The sequence below is a fragment of the Canis lupus genome, chromosome 19 (assembly GCF_011100685.1).
Source record: "Canis lupus familiaris isolate Mischka breed German Shepherd chromosome 19, alternate assembly UU_Cfam_GSD_1.0, whole genome shotgun sequence".
Classification (NCBI taxonomy): Eukaryota; Metazoa; Chordata; class Mammalia; order Carnivora; family Canidae; genus Canis; species Canis lupus.
Window position 1 is genome coordinate 8,939,603 of NC_049240.1, and position 14,663 is coordinate 8,954,265.

At 32.3% G+C, this 14,663-nt stretch overlaps 1 pseudogene; it reads left to right on the forward strand.

The window, feature by feature from the left end:
• LOC119877287 overlaps positions 1–14,663 on the forward strand; it is a 155,744-nt pseudogene that overhangs the window by 2,867 nt on the left and 138,214 nt on the right.

The following is a 14,663-nucleotide window of genomic DNA, read 5'->3' on the forward strand; positions in this document are numbered from 1 at the left end:
TTTAAATATTTATGTTGCATTTAAATGAATTGAAGAATAAGCTATGGCTTAGAATGGCATCCCTGATTGTTAATTAAATGAAAATGAAAGAAATACAGTTACAAATATTTGTTTACTATTTGGCAATATATGTAAGAAGCTAAAAACTGCCATAAGTCTTAAAATTACTGAAATAAGCATATAAATGATAAAAAATCTTGTAAATTAATGTATTTCATAATTTTACATTTTGTATTATGTATATCCCTACTGGTGCTCTATATCATCATTTCTTAGTTAAATATATGAATGTTCATTCCAAAGAGAGTAATGAAGTCTGTAGGCAGCCTATGTTAGTTTGGGTTAACATTGATTTTGCCAGAATTTATGGCCAAATGAGTTACAAACTTTTGATTTTAAATATTTTTTTCCACTTCAGATTTACAAATAGCACTATCAATTATATTGGGTCTATGGAATAGAAATAGTATCAAAATAAATTAAATAAAAAGCAAACCTTACCATAATAGAAAATATTATGGAAGCTATAAGAACTATGCCTCAAAGGGCAACAAGAAGGGAATCTTACTTAGGTGTATTCTAAGTATCTTTATGTTGCAATGCTAGTGTGTCTCTTAATTAAAAATCCAGGGAGAGAATTCAAATTAGTCACATAAAAATAGAGTGTACTCAAAAAAGATGTTCTGACTCTTGATAATCTACCAGACCTAAATATACTCCTCTACTTCTGTTATACTTACAACTGTTATATTTTTGGGATTAATGTATATACATTTCTAAAAGGAAGCATCAGGCATTGTTAATTTCAGAACCAGAATCCATAATCTGGTGAATGCATTACTGCTTGCCTTATAGAATCATAAGATTTTTTCTGTACAACATTTTGCAGACCTGTTAACCACCTGAAACGTATTTGGGGTGGGGGGGGAGTGTGGTATAATAAACAAACAAACAACATGCTGTGATATTATACTGTATGCTGTGGTAGTTCACTATATAAATATATATATATATATTTATGTATATATTTGTTTTTTCTTAAAATTGAGGGAACCAAGTTTTACATTTATTGTGGACTAAAATAAGTTTTAGTTGTAAATGAATTATTTGTCAAAAGATAACCACTAGTCTAAGCTACTAACAAATAGCTACTAATATAACTACTAGTATAATATAAAGATTAAAGACTGTTTGATTATTAAAGACTGTTTAATTATGTTTAGTGCAATAGATTACTTATGCTTAGAAATACCTGTATGTTATTCTAGAATGCTTAATGGAAAATAGATTTTAGAGAGAAACACTGTTCATTTGTAGATAAATATATACAGGTAGATGTTTAATAAGAATGGCTCATTTTATCATGAGATACATTAGAGAATTCATTAGATTGAAGACCAGAACTAGCAAAAAAAGTTCGTATTACCTGATATCAACTGATCTTGATTTTCAAGACTGGGAAGTCAGATCAAAAGCAAAAAGAATTTTTGTTCAAAATGCCACTTAACTCTGAATGTATTCACTTAAGTAAATTTTATATTATACCCCAGAATTTCATTTGATGAGTCTTAAAGTCAGAATAATAAATGATTTGTCTACTATCATGTAACTAAAAGTTGTACAATGTCTAAATCCATGGCTTTCAGCTACAAGTTATACTCTTTCCATAATCTACATGCACCAGTATAAAATACAAATGTCGTTTTCTTTGAAAAGAAACTTGGGTATTATTTCTTATAATAACATAGAAGTTAAAAGTAAAGAATAATTGTAAGAAAAATAATAATAATATTGAAGTAGTAACTGGTATTCACAAACTTCATTCTCACCGAAGCCAAGAACTATAGAGGAGCTCTTTTTTTTAAGAATCAGAAAAGGAAGGAGGTGTATTCAATAAAGGGACATTTGAGAAAGATATTGTCAACATTGTCAGTTGCCTACAAAGCCCTTTACATAGAATAATAAGTTATTGTCAAGTATAATCTCATGAGATGATGATAATGATGATGATTTCTTTATTTTTCAGATAAGAAAATGAGTCATATGGAGTTACTTCTCCGTAGGAGAGGAGTCATGTTTCAAAACCAACTTTGGTGGCTGAAAAACAGGGGCTTTTATTATTATTTTACATTATTAATAACTACTCATTTTTATTATGTTAACTTAGTAAGCATAACATCAATCTTTGATGGCCCGAAAGTAATTATTTATATAAAGAAATTCAGATTGCATCTTCTCTTTAGAATTGTGGTGACTCCTGAATATTTTCTAGTGCTATTATGTAGGCATTAACATATAAATGTAAATAGTGTTTTGCTATGGTAAAAGTGATTTGATCATTGGAAATGAATGTAAGTATGCTGCCATCCACCTTCAGGTACAAATGAAAAGAGAACTTCCAATCCCATTTGCATGAACCACTATTTTTATGCTGCTTGCCCTACTCTGTACTACATAAATTACATACGATTTATCATCCCCTCCTCTAAACTCACAGCTAGGATTTGAAGGATACTTTGGAATACCAAATGGATGCCATGTTTTTTCCCTTACTCAAAACAACCATTTCTAAGTCATTTCTCTGATGGTTTGAGAAAAGTATTACCTTGCATTGAGATTTTCAGTTTAAGAACTATATCTGCAGAGTCAAGTGGCTATTCACTTAAATTCAACAAAGAGTTGCTTACTGACTCTTGAGTGTAAACTAGCACATCATAATGAATATAACTTATTGTTTCTCATAATATTTCTTATAGGTAGCCCTTAAACTTATGATATCGGAACTGTGTTTTAACAATGTCAAGAAGCACAAAGATATTAATCACTTAGTATTTCTATGTAATGCTATTTGCAAATCAATCAATGCCCAACCTGACAAAGAAATTCTGTTATTGTGGAAGTTAAGAGGTTCAATAACACTCCTATGCTTAGGTCTGACAAGGACATTCTTCTTTAAGGATAGACCTATGCTCTTAATCATTTCAAGTATATGCAGTGCTAGAGTTTGTTGCTGAATGAAAGTGTGTTTTAGTATGGAATTTAATACAAATTCAGCTTGAGTGAATCGCAGATTGTGTTATACCATTTCTATCGAAAACTTGCCTATTATAAAACCTCTCTGGTCTATTTCATCTAACTGATTATATTTTATCAGTAGATATTCAGCATCTCCAAATAATTGAATTCTTGTACAGATGCAGAAGTATACTGAGAGATGCTTTTTTCATTCTCATCATTATCTTACCTAATTCCAAAATATAGTGGAAGAAATAAGTGAATGGAAAAATAATCGATCATTTAACAAATATATAAAATATTGAAATGTAGAAATGATGATTTATACTGAACATTTTTTATCTAGCCTATTTCTACATGGCTGTCATTAATGGAAGTTATGAATGGTGACTTAAATACTTCTTAACTTAAAAGGATTAATAAATTATAGATTTATATATTGTTTACTACACTAAAGGAATATGATAATTGTCCTATAATCCTTGATTAATAATCAGAAATAGCTTGAAATATCTTTTCAATATACTCCTAATTTTCTTTTCAAAATGGCTATGAGGGGATCCCTGGGTGGCGCAGTGGTTTGGCGCGGGCCTTTGGTCCAGGGCGCGATCCTGGAGACCCGGGATCGAATCCCACATCGGGCTCCCGGTGCATGGAGCCTGCTTCTCCCTCTGCCTGTGTCTCTGCCTCTCTCTCTCTCTCTCTGTGACTATCATAAATAATAAAAATTATAAAAAAAAAAACAAAAAACAAAATGGCTATGAGTATGTAGTTTTTAATTACAAAATTCTTAGATGACATTTCAGTTATGTATGTAATATTTTCAGCACACATGTTGTTAAATTTATTTTTCCCAGGAAACAGATTTGTTTTTAACTTAGACAAGTTCAAAGAATAAATGTAGGGGTGCCTACTTGGTTCAGTTGGTGGAGCATGTGACTGTTAATCTCAGGGTCTTGAGTTGGAGCCTCATGCCAGTTGTAGAAATAACTTAAATAAATAAATAAATTTTAAAAAATAAAGAATAAATGTAAAGGGAAATTATCACCATAGGAATCTTATTTACTTCACGTGAATTATCAGATTTTAATAATAATTTTCTGAGAATAAAAATTTTTTAAAGAGTGAAATGGACTACCAATTTTGTATTAGTAAAACTGATAGTTTAAGCAGAAAATTATTAAAAGTTTTGGATTTTTTTATTTTCAACACATTCTGGATTCTAATGGGGTTATTATTTCTAGACAGGAAAAAGAAAATGTTCCCAGGAGAAAATAAAATTTGAAAAACTGTTTTTCCAATTGCACAGACATAGCCACCCCTAATTTTTACCATATACATAAATGTAGACATCTTGCTTCACTTTTCTAATCTCCAGTTCCTTTTTCATGTATAATTGGGCATAATATTTACCTTACAAAATAAGGATTAAATTTATTAATGTATTTAAGGTACCCAGTATAAAGCCTGGGACATTGTAGGCTCTCATGAAGTGTTAATAACTACATGAGTGGACTAAAATGGTTATTAAGACTAATTAGAGTCATAGGCTCTTTATCATCAAAAATACATTTGATTAAAAAAACCACATATGAGCCATTTTTCTGAAATATATAAACAGATTCATGTTGACCACTATAAATAAAATGTTCACAGGGAGATTTATCCACAAGAGAATCATTCAAATCATCTTTTAAAATCACATAATGTTGATTTTTGTGGATAAATGTTATAGATGACTCAAGGGAAATATAAAATGAAAGAAACAAATATTTTAATTCAGGCACAGATGCTGAACTAAAATCAGCAGATATCTTTAGTCCTACATTAGAGTAACCTCGATGATACTTTTTAGTGCTGTATATGGTATAATTGTTGGGTTCACTGGGTAATAGTTTAATATGTTCTCATACCTGAGCTGCCAGGGTATAGACAGGTGAGTTTTCTACTAGTGCTGGATACCTCCTAGGTGACTATCTGCCACCTAGAAAAGAAACTTACACTCACTTTGGGAACTGGATCTAGGAAACCTGATCTACAGCTTAGAGAGCGGTCTTAGATACTTGGGTCAAAATTTAACAAATATTATTACTATTACAGTTATCTAATGAAGTATAACAAGAAACAACTTGTAGACATGATATATGTGCTACTTTTTGTTTGTTTGTTTCCACTGTGGTACTCCTTTTTTATTCTGGTAGTTTCTTCAAGAACTCCCACCTTCCCTCCAGTGTGCTGCAAAGCAAATAGGAAAGAACATCTAGGTCTGGGGTAATATATGATAGAATGGAGTGTACAGACCAGCAGGAGACTGCAGCAATGATTCACTAAAAACACTTTATACTTTAAAAAGCAAGTTTAATTTCTGTGAGCTATACTAAATGAATATGGGAATTCCGCAGCCCCCCTGTTGGTGTCACCAAAGACTCTGTATGGCATTTTTTTTATTATAGGTCTATTATCAGTGGATCTGTTGGGTCATATAACCACAGCTGTACATACATACACCATACTGCCTGGGTTTGTTCTAAATACCTCTCCTATCCTGGGTCCAGATTGCAAGCAGCAGCCTCAGCAATGAGATGGTGGAGAGCAATATTATCTAGAGCTACATATGAAGATTCCAAGTCAAATGGCTCAATAGGGCTTTGTCTCTCACTGAATTATAGGGCTGCAAGTTGCCAACACATGCCAGATCATTAAATCTTTAGAATCCTTGAAATCTTTAGTATAACAGATTTCTGAATATTAATATGGTATCTGTCCTGCCCTCTTGCCAGCGTGTCTTCCAAAATACATAGAGCAACTTTTAGATTCCTGACCACCAGGTCAATTACATGATACTGTCACTAGAGTTAACTAGTGTGATGTTCTTCAGAATATTAAAAAAGAATCAACCGGGCAGCCCGGGTGGCGCAGCGGTCTAGCGCCGCCTTTGGCCCAGGGTGGGATCCTGGAGACCCAGGATCGAGTCCCACGTCGGGCTCCCTGCATGGAGCCTGCTTCTCCCTCTGCCTGTGTCTCTGCCTCTCTCTCTCTCTCTCTGTGTCTCTCATGAATAAATAAATAAATAAAATCTTAAAAAAAAAAAGAATCAACCAATAAATTTATCATAGACTATAATGTAACAGAAAACAGAAGAGTTAACATACCACCAGGCAGCAGAGTAAATATGCATTGCTGTTTTTTAGTAGTTTTGTTTTATCTAAACATGCTTTGCTATTAAGTAGCTTAAATTAATAAATATATTCAATATTTTAATATCATCACAAGTCCCTTATTTTGTAGTTTGTTCCTTTATCTTTTGAATTTTATTTACATTTTTAATTCTTCTATTGCCCATTATTTTTAAATGTATTCAATCATCAACATACTCCTCAGTAACACACATTCTGAAAAATGAAAATGTCACAATTCTTATTATAACTTCCCAGCTCTTCCAACATTTCAGTTGGTTATTTATATATTTATTTTTTTACTGAGATCTGACAATCATAATTGACCTAAAAGACTCTTCCCTGGAAAAAAGTCAAACAATATACAAATTAAAATCTAAGTGACTAAAAAGCTGTGTTGATAATATAAAGACTGGAAATTACTCCAGACTAGAAATTATAGAATATCTCCAGTAAAATATGATTCCAGAATGCAGTCTTCATCAAAATATCATTTAAATTTTATCTTAAATACTAAGTTGTGACTTTTTTAGCAAGGCAATTACATGAGTAATCCTCAACAAAACAGGCAAAATAACCAAAATACTGTGTTAAATATTGAGTTACAGATTTTAACACATAACACTAGGCCCTATTTGTTTTATTTTTTTAAGTAGTGATCTTCTGACATGATGAAATATACAGGGTATGGAAGTAAAGGGAGATAAGTTAACAGAACAGATAAAATCTCTGGAAGAAAAACTAGTTAACTTCTTAATGTAGCAAATATGAGAGGAAATTACCTAGGAAAATATAGGATTCCTAAATACATAGACTTATCAACATTGATGAATAAATGGAATATTAAGATTTTTAAAATATGACTGTATTTAATGTAAAGATATGTAAGGCAAAGATGTATAAATAAGGCAAGATGACATAAAACATTGACTTGGGAATTGACTATAAAACAAAAATACTTAAAATAATACATCAGCTATATGGAAATTGTGAGGTGTATCTTAAAATTAAACTGTGGTATATGATTTTCAAACTTCAATCCTAATAATAAGAGCACTCTCAATTACCTTTTGCTTGGTTAAACTTATTGTATTACTTAAGAAAAAAAAATATTTTTAAATCACTTCCCCTAACTTTTGATGCTAAAATCAATCTCAAATTCCCTTAATTTTTTATTTTATTGTATTTTATTTTTAATTTATGATAGGCACACAGTGAGAGAGAGAGAGAGAGAGAGAGAGAGGCAGAGACACAGGCAGAGGGAGAAGCAGGCTCCATGCACCGGGAGCCTGACGTGGGATTCGATCCCGAGTCTCCAGGATCGCGCCCTGGGCCAAAGGCAGGCGCTAAACCGCTGCGCCACCCAGGGATCCCTATTTGTATTTTTGAAAAGAAATTTTTTTAAAAAAAATCATGTACAAACATATCTCATGAACATCTAACTCACACATTTAGTATAATGAACTTATAATAGAAACAAAAATTTAAAGCTACCTAAAATTAGTGTGAATGATTTAAAAGATATTTGTTGAATTATATTTCTAAAGTAACAATTCAATGCACATTCTCCTAATTAGTGAATTTTAAAAAATAATATCTGAAAAGTTAATGCTTTCAGATATTGTTTCCTGGCAACTGCAAACCATGAAAATGCACTTTGTGCTAATCCATTTTAGTTTCATCTGCCTAATTAGTCAAAGAAAAGATAGAAGTTAGACAGTAGGCTTGGGAATACTGAGAATTCAATGTCTAGCCAATTTATAAACAGAGCAGGTAGGAGGAAGCTGCAACCATATAATATGTCTTCATTACTAGTTCTCATAAATCAGAATTTTAGAGCTAAGGAAACATAGATATAATTTAATCCACTTTCTTATTATAAAGATCATAACATGGCATCCTAAAAGGTTAAGTAACATGCCCAAGGGCCCTCAATTATTAGGTGCAATGCTTCACTTCCATTACTAATTTCTTTTGCCATGTTTTTTTCCATGATATCATGTTACCTATATATGTCATCAATTATTTTGAAGTTACTTTTAATCAAATTACTGGGGACAGCTTTTATTTTATCAGATTCAGGTTAAGAAAAGGTACATTCTCAAAGGATAATTTAAAAATTTTTTTCAACATTTCTTACCATCATACAATAAGCAGGAAAATATTTAAACTGAATAATAAGTGTTTGAAAATGTTTGAAAAAAATGAGTCTTGATGTTCATATTTAATACCATGCCTAGGGGCAGGTTATTACAGAGAGCCAGTTTGGAGGATACATCGTAGGTTGTCAAGTTCTTGCTCCTTTTATAATTAAGTACGGTCATGTGACTTCTTTGGCCAAAGAAATATGAGTAACTGTCAAGTGTGCTAATTCTAAGGAAAAATTGTATAAGCTGGTGAATTATTCACCAGTGATACCCCAGATGTTTGATCTTGTCACCTTGTTGATTCTCAATAAACCTCAAATATATCAAAGCCCTCAGACAACCATTAGTTAATATAAACAAGAAATGAATCTAAATGGTTGATTAAAGATACTGAGATTTGGGGATTTTTTGATTCTGTGATGTAAATTAGCCTGTCTTGACTGAATAGTATCTATTCATTAAAAAGTATGAATTAAGTTATAAGCTTAAGAAATTAAGCTTATAACTTATCAAAAATAGTATTTTATTATAGCTATCACTTTTTAAAATCCACTTCCAAACCATTTAATACTCAAACACTGAGTTGATTTCTAGTGTTAGAAAGATGAGTAGTGATGTAATCGCCACTCTCAAAATATATACTATTAAGTAAGAAAAACAAGAAGTACACAATTGTATTAAAATTGATATAGACAAATTTTAGTGTAACATGTAGCTTTCTAAGGAACGAGATCATATAAATGTATTTACTGAGATAAACAAGATAGGCATTTTAAAAAGGCTGTTATTTCTAGTTCTTGCTGTAGCACATAAGAAATTCTGAAGTCATCGTCTGTTTTAAAAAGAAGTAAAAAAAAAACTGAACATGAAAAAAACGCAAACCAACAATTCATCTTAGGTCTGTCACAGAATTGAGGCTATAAGTCAAATTGCTGCAACGCAAATTAAAAGGTGAACAAGTGGATGTGGAAAATCACAATTTAGCAGAGTAGAGACCCACAAGCAGAAAACTGATGGGAAACTACTAGGATACTTTCACTCAGCATATTGCATCTGACTTTCTACTGAAAATTCAAGGCATACTAAAAGATTTTCTTTTAAAGTTTAAACAAAGAAATGGCAGGGTTTTTTAAGTTTTCAGACCAATAATTTAAAATAATTATTATAAATATGCTAGGTTTCTAGTTGAAAAAAATAGACAAAATGTAAGAACAGATGAGTAATATAGGCAGAAAGATGGAAATTTTAAGAAAGAATAAATGAGAAATGCTAGGGATCAAAAACCTTATACTAGAAATGAAGACTGCATTTCATGGGCTCCTTAGTATACTGATGTGGTTGATGAAAAATCTCTGAGCTTCATATTTCAATAGAAACTTTTAAAACTGAAAGCCAACAAGAAAAAATACTGGGGGAAAAAACTGAAACAGAATATCTGAAAACATGAAATTGCTCCAAAAAGTGAGACATATGGGGGAATGGGAATACAAGAAAGAGAAAACAAAGAGAAAAGAACAGACTTAATGTCTGCCAAATTTATGTCAGACAGCAGACTACAGATCCAGGAAGCTCAGTAGGTTAAATGTCAAAAATCTATACCTAGGCAAATTATTTTCAAACTACAGAGAATCAAAAGTAAAACTAAATTGTGAAATAAAAGATAGGCATTTAATCATATTTGGTATATCAGGAACAATATCCTGGTAGAAAGATGTCTATTTGACTTTTAAAGATAGCAAAAGATACTTTACTACAAAAGGCAAAATGCAAGATGAGCATTTGAGGTCATCAGAACAGCAAAAGCGGAGCCGTATTGCCAAGAACACATGGCAAATGGTGAACACGGGACTCAGGTGTTTCTGACATTTTAATGTTATGGGAGAAAAGATAAGTTTGGTAAATCGAAAGGTGAGGACAAGATGAAGTGCCACTAAAAGGATGTATTATGGATAGGGACACGTTTAAATTTTCATTTCAAAAAGAATTCTCTGATCTGATAGCAGTAAAGAGGATGATGTGAATGGAAACAACATTCAGAGCAAGAAGTTCTTTTAGAAAGATATCTATTCGTGCTTTTTGTCAAAATGGGATGAATTTGTAGGTAGGTGGTTTGGAGAGCCCCATGAGTAATAGACCAACATACATAAAATGTGTGGGAAGAAAATATCTTACAGTAGTTAAAAAACATGATTTTAAAAATCAAATATATATATATATTTAAAACAATACAATAGGGCCCATATGGAGTTGCATATATATAATATATATTATTACAGAAACAAGACAACAGGGCCCATATGGAGTTGCTTATACCAAGCCCCAGGACACCATGCTAATCCTTAATCACAGTTCTGGCTCTTCCAGAATTTTAGACTAGTCAATCAGGAATCATCTGATCAGCACCAGTTAACTAAACTGCCTGATGGACCCCTATCTTCCACTAAAGAATAGTAACCTACAGATAGAGAGACATATATGGAGAGAAACAGAGATAGCAAGAAACAGAGAAACACAGAGAGACAAGGAAAGACAAGACAAAGAAGTTTTACATTGTAAATTGGATACCAACAAATTTATTAGGCTGTGAAGCCTCAGAGACATCTCATTGAAGGATAGTTTATTAGTATTTGTTTTTTGTTTTTTTTTTTTGTTTTTTTTTTTAAAGTCTTTTTTTTTTTTTCATTTTTTTTTTTCATTTATTTATGATAGTCACACAGAGAGAGAGAGAGAGGCAGAGACACAGGCAGAGGGAGAAGCAGGCTCCATGCACCGGGAGCCCGACGTGGGATTCGATCCTGGGTCTCCAGGATCGTGCCCTGGGCCAAAGGCAGGCGCTAAACCGCTGCGCCACCCAGGGATCCCAGTATTTGAAATATGTTTCCAACTCACAGGAGTTTAATAAATTTTAGCTATTCATATTTAAATGTTTTTAAACATTTTCAACAGCTATATACAACATTTCAAGATGTGTTGTCTTAAGAGTACATTTATTCAGTCTTTGCAAGTATTTTTTGTTTTTAGTTCTTTGGTTCAAACCAAATTCAGGTTCAAACCTGAATTTTTTTTTTTTTTAATTTATGAAATCAGTGAGAAATCCCAAGTCTCTCATCTATTGCTAGCAAAATTTATGTATTACTTCTTTTACAGAAGACTCAGAAATAAAGGAAAATTAACACAATTTTCCCAGTATTCTATAATGCTTAAGTTGTTAAGTATTGATACATACTTCACAGCTTTACAATTTTTAAATCTATAACAACTTGCTTAAAATTTCAAAAAAGAAAAAAAATTTACATAAAAATTTGGTGGACTTTGAGCAGTATATCATTTTAGAAAATCATTAACAATAAAATTGCATAATTTTGGTTGACATCATGGCTTTTTTAAGGCATCACTTTATTTTTTTCCACTTTTTAAAGTTTTTGTTTAAATTCAAGTTAGTTAAAATGCAAAATAATATTAGTTTTAAGTGTACAATCTAGTGATTCAACACTTCCATACATCATGAGATGCTCATCACAGCAAGTGCACTCCTGGATCCCTAACACCTATTTAATCTGTCCCCCCATTGACCCCCTTTCTGGTAACAATTTGTTTTCTAGAGTTTAAAGTCTGTTTGTTGGTTTGCTCCTCCTTCTCTCTTTTTTCCTTTACTTGTTTGTTTTTTTCCTTACATTCCATATATGAATGAAATCATATGGCATTTGTCTTTCTCTGACCAATTTATTTCACTTAGCATTACATTCTCAAGCTGCATCCATGTCATTGCAAATGGCAAGATTTCATTTTTTAATGACTAATATTCATATACATACCTTTTCTTCTATATCCATTCATCAATTGATGGACACTTGGGTTGTTTCCACCATTTTTCTATTTAGATAATGCTGCTATAAAATTGGAATGTATGTATCCCTTAGAAGGACAAGGGTCCTAGATATGTCTGCACTTCTTGTGATTTTAGACTCCCTCAGTTTTTTTTTTTGTTTTGTTTTTTTTTTTTTTCATCTCAACCCTGAGATTGACTTAACGCTGGTTTTGAGACACAGACTTTGTTTGGCTATCCCTCTATGATAGGTACCATCAACAATGTTATTAGCCCAAACTGAGGGTGTTTTCTAAATATTAACTGGGGGACTTAATTTAGTAAAGCCACAGACTTATATTTAAATTTTCTTCAGGAATTTTCTAGTAACAAAGGTCTAAGTAGCCACAGAAAGGGGAATATTGTGTGTGGTTATTTTTCTTCTTAGGCCATATCCCCAAGTTTTTCAGATTCCTTTAACTAAAGGCTAAAGTGAGGAAGGAATAGAGCCAAGTGAGGTAGGTGTCTGAGCCATGAAGTATAAATACCACAAGATGTCGTTTTTATTCAGGAAATAGGGGAGATTCAAGTCATATAAATTTCTATTCTAAAAACTTCACACTTGACTTTCCAGGATGCACATTTTCCTATGTAAACCAGTCTCCTCTCAGTTTCTTCAGTTAAGTCAAAATTATGTGTTCCTCTTTCCCCATATATTTTTGCTTGTTAGTGTATTTCTTGAGCTGCTTTCATATTTCTTTCCTTTCTGTGAAATGTTTTTTTTTTTTTTTAAACCTGGGACCTCCAAGTTGCAAAGATGTATGTTTTTACCTGACAATTATACCACAGGTAGACTGTCCAGTTGAGTTGAGAAGAGTGAATTGATAGCTTGTATTTGTTTTTAAAATTAAAATAATCCTGGATAAGAGTTAAGAGTTGCTTTTCTTTTTTCTTTTCTTTTTTTTTTTTTTTTCCTTAGGAGTTAGTCCTTGACCACTAGTTTGGTACAATCTCTATTTTGGGTGACCTGTTTCACCAGCAGCCCTGTTACTCTCCATGACTAACTGTGTTAGTGCTTATAATGGAATAAATTACTTTTCTATGAAAGAAAGAAAGAAAAGAAGAAAGAAGAAAGAAAGAAAGAAAGAAAGAAAGAAAGAAAGAAAGAAAGAAGAAAGAAAGAGAGAGAGAGAGAGAGAGAGAGAAAGAAAGAAAGAAAGAAAAAAACAAGCCATAACCCAAGACCTAATCCCTAAGCATCATACACAATACGAATACCACTAAAGAGACGACGAAAGAAATCCTAAAAGAAAGAAAGAAAGAAAGAGAAAAGAAAAGAAAGAAAGAGCTTTAGTAGAATAGGTATTATTTCTTCTTAAATGTTTGATAGAATTCCCCTGGGAAACCAGATGGCCCTGGACTTTTGTGTCTTGGAAGGTTTTTGATGACTGCTTCAATTTCCTCCCTGGTTATTAGGTTTTCTATTTTTTTTCCTATTTCAGTTTTGGTAACTTGTGGTTTTCCAGAAATGCATCCATTTCTTCTAGATTGCCTAATTTGTTGGCATATAGTTGTTCATAATACATTTTTAAAATCATTTGTATTTCCTCAGTATTGGTTGTGAGCTCTCCTCTTTCATTCAGGACTTTATTACTTCGAGTCTTTTCTTTTTAATAAGGCTGGGTGATGGCTTATCTATCTTATTAATTCTTTCAAAGAACCAACTCCTGGTTTTGTTGATCTGTTCTACAGTTCTTCTGGTCTCTATTTCATTGAGTCCTCCTCGAATCTTTATTAACTCTCTTCTTCTGCTTGGTGTAGGCTTTACTCGCTGTTCTTTCTCCAATTCCTTTAGGTGCGATGTTGGATTGCATATTTGAGTTTTTTCCAATTTTTAAGGGAGGCTTGTATTGTGATGTATTTCCCTCTTAGGACCACTTTTGCTGTATCCCAAAGATTTTGAATGATTTTTCTTCATTTTCATTAGTTTTCATGAATCTTTTTAATTCTTCTTTAATTTCCTGGTTGATCCATTCATCTTTTAATAGGATGCTTTTTAACCTCCAAGTGTTTGAGTTTCTTCCAAATTTCTTCTTGTGATTTAGTTCTAGTTTCACAGCATTATGGTCTGAAAATATGCAGGAGACAACCCCAGTCTTTTGGTATCAGTTGAGACCTGATTTGTGACCCAGTATGTTGTCTATTCTGGAGAAAGTTCCATGTGCACTTGAGAAGAATGTGTATTCAGTTACATTCAGATGGAAAGTTCTGTAAGTATCTGTGAAATCCATCTGGTCCAGTGTATCATTTAAAGCTCTTGTTTCTTTGGAGATGTTGTGCTTAGAATATCTGTCATTTGCAGAAAGTGCCATACTGAAGTCTCCCAGTATGAGTGTATTATTATCTAAATACGTCTTTACTTTGGTTATTAATTGATATACTTGTCGGCTTCTACATTAGGGGCATAAATATTCATGATTGTTAGGTCTTCTTGTTGGATAGACCTTTAAGTATGAGATA